Genomic DNA, 6,000 nt, shown 5'->3' with positions numbered 1-6,000 from the left:
AATGAATGCAGGAAGGGATGAGACAAACATCACTGCCTGCATCCCAAGAGCTCCCCAGCCTGGGTTCTGTCTCACTACAGCTAGTACGGGGTTCGAAGCCGTATCCGTGTATAACAGAAATGGTTTATCAAAGTCATGTTCAATAACATGATTGAATCTCTTTACAAACTCAAGATAAAAGTTGGTTAGCACAATAGTGGATTGGATCTGCTCTTGCTGCATGGTTCCTGTGTGTCTCCTGTGATCTTGCCAAGAGCTAAAGAACATAGCTACTTTATCCATACAACCTCTTGCAAATCTTTAGAACCCAATAAACCTCAAGACAATGTAGATATTAATGTTGTCCATAGTACAGGAATCTTGGCATTTAGCCGTGAAAGAAATATGGTCGTGTGCCTCAGTTTCCCTTTTCGTACCGCACATTGGGTTTGGAATGTCTTTTTTCCTGTGGAAAGTTCCAAGACTGTTTACGGGCATTAACAGTGCAACATTAGCATTAGAATCATAGAATCTCAGGGTTGGAAGGGACCTCAGGAGATCATCTAGTCCAACCCCCTGCTCAAAGCAGGACCAATTCCCAACTAAATCATCCCAGCCAGGGCTTTGTCAAGCCGGGCCTTAAAAACCTCTAAGGAAGGAGATTCCACCACCTCCCTATGTAGCCCATTCCAGTGCTTCACCACCCTCCTAGTGAAATAATGTTTCCTAATATCCAACCTAGACCTCCCCCACTGCAACTTGAGACCATTACTCCTTGTTCTGTCATGTGGTACCACTGAGAACAGTCTAGATCCATCCTCTTTGGAATCCCCTTCAGGTAGTTGAAAGCAGCTATCAAATCCCCCCTCGTTCTTCTCTTCTGCAGACTAAACAATCCCAGTTCCCTCAGCCTCTCCTCATAAGTCATGTGCTCCAGCCCCCTAATCATTTTTGTTGCCCTCCGCTGGACTCTTTCCAATTTTTCCACATCCCTCTTGTAGTGTAGGGCCCGAAACTGGACACAGTACTCCAGATGAGGCCTCACCAATGCCGAATAGAGGGGAACAATCACGTCCCTCGATCTGCTGGCAATGCCCCTACTTATCCAGCCCAAAATGCCGTTAGCCTTCTTGGCAACAAGAGCACACTGTTGACTCATAAAATTACAAGGCCTTTTAACATAAAGTGTGTTTTTATGTATCACTTTCAACATGTTTAAGGGATTTTCCAAAAGATTAGGCCCGCTGTACATTTGTACAGTTGTGGGTAATAGCAACACATCAGTTACAAAAATCACCACTAGCAACAACAACAACAAATCCATCGCAAGTGTCCATCTACAATCGTGTTTGTCATGCCACACCTTTGGCCCAATACCATTGGGGTTTGGGCATTTTTGGGTTACCCTGTGGCTTCCCTTTGCAAAAGGAAGTTCTCTCTTTCCCCGTGTCCTGAAGGATCAAACCCGGATTTCTCTTGAGCAAGAGAATTCACTGGCAGATGGGATGGGCTGTCTGGGCTAACAGCTATTGGCCAGTCTGTCTGCTCCCTGCCAGCTGGGTAATTTGCATTACCACAGACAGGAGGCAATTCACAAGTTTTCAGCTCCTTAACTGATACCAATTCCAAGGCTGGGCTCTGTCTTAAAGAGATACTGTCCATTTTCACTAACAAGCTAGACTCTGTGGTCCTTCCCTTACCAAGCACTGCTGCCACCTGGAATCAGGTGTTAAGTCCCCTGAGAGACCACAAGTCAGAGCCCAAGTGTCTAGAGATTAGCGTATACCTGCCCTCCCCTGCATTCTCGAGAGATTAACTACACAGCTGTTCTGCTCTGCCCGCTCAGCTACCCGGTCTTCCCTCTGAACCCGAGACACAGACAGTTCACTCACAGAATCAACATGGAGACATTCCTCTCTCAACACCATTGTCTCCCCAACAAGCTGGCCAAACCCAGCCAGTTGGTCGTAGGGCTGTTTAAATCCCGTAACCGCTTTTACTCCCTCTGAGACCTTCTCAAAACTATCCACAGTGGATCTTTCGAAAGGAAAGTCAGTGGATCCCTTCACACCAGAACATTTCTGGCTGGTAGGAACTGAAACTTTCTTGATTAAATCACTTTCACACCCTTCAGCTGCAGCAAACTGCTTGCAAAGACTTGCCTGAACATTTTTCTCTTCGGGCATCGTTCTAAGCACCAATTCACCTTGACCTGGCTCCACTACCAACTTCTGAGTTTCACTCACATCCAGGATCACCTCTGGCCCATCAGGTGGGTTCCCACCCAACCCCCTTTCAGGCAAACTCATAGACTCACTAGATCAGGGGTCTCAAACAGGTGGCCCCGCATGCGGCCCGTGGGGTTATTTTCTGCGGCCCGCGAGCTCCTCGCGGCCCCCCCGCCCTCCCCCAGCGTTTACCTAGAGCGGCTCCGGCCGGACGTGCACCGGGAGCGAATGGGGAACCGCGGCCAATGGGAGCTGCTGGGGGCGGTGCCTGAAGCAACAGCCACACACACCCCTGCACCCCTCCTTCCCCAGGTTCCGTCGGCTTCCCGGAGCGGTGTGGGGTCAGGGCAGGCAGGCAGGCAGGGAGCCTGCCCTGCCCCCGGTGCGTGTCGGACCGGAGCCCACCCCCTGAACCCTTCCTGCAGCCGAACCCCCTGCCCTGAGCCCCCTGCCGAACCCCTCCTGCACCCTGACCCTCTGCCGCACCCCACACCCCTCCTGCACCCCAACCCACTGCCCTGAGCCCCCTGCCGCACCCCGCCCCCCTCCTGCACCCCAACCCCCTGCCCTGAGCCCCCTGCCGCCCCCCTCCTGCACCCCAACCCACTGCCCTGAGCCTCCTGCTGCACCCCTCCTGCACCCCGACCCCGTGCCCTGAGCCTCCCACTGCACCCCGCCCCCTTCCTGCACCCCAACCCCCTGCCCTGAGCCCCCTGCCGCACCCTGACCCCCTGCCACACCCCTCACCCCTTCTGCACCCTACACCCCAACTCCCTGCCCTGAGCCTCCGCCATACCCCTGGGGGCAGGGAGGGGGCAGAGTTGAGGTGGGGATTTCAGGGAAGGGGTTGGAATGGGGGCAGGGAAGGGGTGGGAAGAGGCGGGGCAAGGGGTGGGGCCTCAGGGAAGGGGTGGAGTGGGGGCGGGGCCGAGGGCAGCAGCGGGAGGTGTCAGTAAATGCGGCCCTCGGGCCAATATACTAGTTCTCATGTGGCCCTCGTGCTCATTTGAGTTTGAGACCCCTGCACTAGATAAAAGGTCAGAAGCGTTCTCCTGCCTTTCACCACACACCAGCTCAGGAATCTTTTCCTTCTTGCTACAAGTTTTCAAACTGGCAGTCGGTAACACAATTAAATCACCTTTCTGCTCTCCTTGTGCCCTGGCTAAGATATCGCCCTGATCACGCAGCGTTGCTACATCCCTTTCCAGCCGCACATTAGCAACAGGCAAAATACAAGCACCAGAATTGTCTGGTCTCTGGGATTTTGCAGACACTAACTGGATGCAACCGAGTTACAGAGCCGTTCTCCCCAGCAGACACAAACTCCGGACCATTCCCTTCCTGGGCTTTAGTTGAATCCAGAATCAACTCTGAGACAACTGCACTATTCTCAACCGTCACAGGCTGAAAGGCACCGTCCGTCTGCTCCACAAAGAAGAGCCGGAGACACATTCTCCTTCACCAGACACACAGCTTGGGATCTCCTTTCCCTTGTCCCAGCACACAGGGCCGTTCACAGACAACTGCTTGGAGACTGGGGTAGCTTCCTTTATAGGCAAGTCAATATCCCTAATGGACACGGGCACATTTCCTTCACTGTCGCAATTCTCCACACAGGTAAGGTCTAGGGACACTCATCTGCCACTACCCCGGCCTTCCCAAACTGCTGACTAGACAAAGCCATCAGCTCACAAGGCTGCCTAGACTCCTCCAAACTTTCCTTACCAGGCACATTGCCACTCCCAACAGATAAACTGCTGCTCTTCTCACCACACTGCCCTACTTCCAGCAAATCACAGTTACCCTTTTCAGGTTCACTTTTACAAGCTGTACGAGCCAACAATCCATCACCCATCGAAAATCGACCCTTTTCTTCCTCAGCTCGGGCTTCAACCCGACCATCCACTTTAATCTGCTCCTGAGAAACATTTTCCTGACCAATGGGATCTTTCTGTGCTTGAGCTAATTCCCGATTCACTTCTGAGACATTAGACAGACGTTCAGAAACGTCATGCACAGACAAACTGCTTTCTTGCACCGTGTGACGGAGCAGGGAGTGGGGAGGACTGACCTGGGGATGTGGAAAGGGAGTTGTACTGGGACTGTCTGCATGGGGGATGGGAGAGCAGGGGGTGACTTCACTTGAGGAAATACCTGAGCCTGTAACCTGAGCCAGGAGGGGGTTGGGTACAGGTGACACCTGCCCAGGAAACTGGACAAAGGCTGGAGGAGGAGCCGGGGGGTGGCTGGAGAAGACAGCTGGAGGGGTTTGTCAGTTTGGAACTGGCTGGGGAAACGGAGAGAGTCCCAGGGCTGTGGTCTAAACTCCCTGCCCCCCAAGATGGACCTGACTGAGGGGTCCTGTTTTCTGTACCTACAAGCTCTGTTTCAGACTGTGTTCCTGTCGTCTAATAAACCTTCTGTTTTACTGGCTGGCTGAGAGTCATGGTGAATCACAGGAAGTGGGGGGTGCAGGGCCCTGGTTCCCCCACACTCCGTGACAACTGGTGGCAGCGGTGGGATCTACTGCACCCCGTGGATGGCGCTTCCTGCAGTAAGTGACTGGGGAGCAGTAAAACGAAGAGGGACTGACAAGGACCAGGCGCGCTGAAGGCTCGGAGAGGAGCGGTTTCGGGGGGCGGAGAAACTACGCTTAGCCCTGGGGAGTGTGTGACCAGCGAGAAGGGCCGTTGCAGTAATGGGGTCCCCCTGGGGACTGCGGCGAGCAGTTCCAGGGGCAGAGGAGTCTGCAGCTCGACACACAGACAAACAGCCATTTCCCCCCAGGTTAGAGTCCCCCTCCCCCTGGAGCGGGGGAGCACAAGGGGTTCAATACAGAAAACTGCTCAGAGCAATGTCACCTACCAGCATTGTTAGAAACGGAACTTTCCAGCGGATACAGTTTCTCGGTCGCGTTTTTGACTTCGAGCTGAATTGTGGCAGTTTCTTGTCGCAGCTGGTGACCCCTCCCCTCAGCAGGGACCCTTTGCTTTCGCAGCCATCCAAGGTCTGCTGGTTTCTGCTCATGCTCCCCTTGCAGTTCGCATGCTGCCTTTTGCATTCCAATTGCTTCCCTAGCTTCCGTGGCCTCAGGTAGGGGCTGTGCTCTTGCCTCCCGATCACTGGCCATTAACAGCCCTCTCCGTTCTTGGTCTGTAGCTTTCTTTCTAAAGCTTAGCCCCTTTTCTGAACACAAATCTTCCAGGGCTTCACATCGCTATACTTACTCCATGCCTCCAGCTTCCATCCAGCACACATCTCCCGATCCATTGTCTACCGCTGAGCCCTAAGATACAACCGCATTTGCTCCGATCCCTCAGATAGAGACAAACACCTACAAGATCTTTATCAAGAATTCTTACAACTGCAATTCCCACCTGGGGAAGTGAAAAAAACAGATTGACAGAGCAAGACGGGTACCCAGAAATCACCTACTACAGGACAGGCCCAACAAGGACAATAACAGAACGCCACTGGCCATCACGTACAGCCCCCAGCTAAAACCTCTCCAGCGCATCGTCAATGATCTACAACCTATCCTGGAAAACGATCCCTCACTCTCACAGATCTTGGGAGGCAGGCCAGTCCTCGCTTAGGGCAGGTCTTCACTACAGGGGGGAGTCGATTTAAGATACGCAAAGTCGACGTATCGCGGCCGACTTACCCCGCTGTAGGGACGGCGGCGAAATCGACCTCTGCGGCTTCCCGTCGACGGCGCTTACTCCCACCTCCGCTGGTGGAGTAAGAGCGTCGATTCGGGGATAAATCGATCCCCGAGAGGTCGATTTCTACC

This window comes from Chrysemys picta, chromosome 17 (assembly GCF_011386835.1).
Source record: "Chrysemys picta bellii isolate R12L10 chromosome 17, ASM1138683v2, whole genome shotgun sequence".
Lineage (NCBI taxonomy): Eukaryota > Metazoa > Chordata > Testudines > Emydidae > Chrysemys > Chrysemys picta.
The sequence above is the reverse complement of the archived record's forward strand: the minus strand, read 5'-3'. Positions refer to the sequence as shown.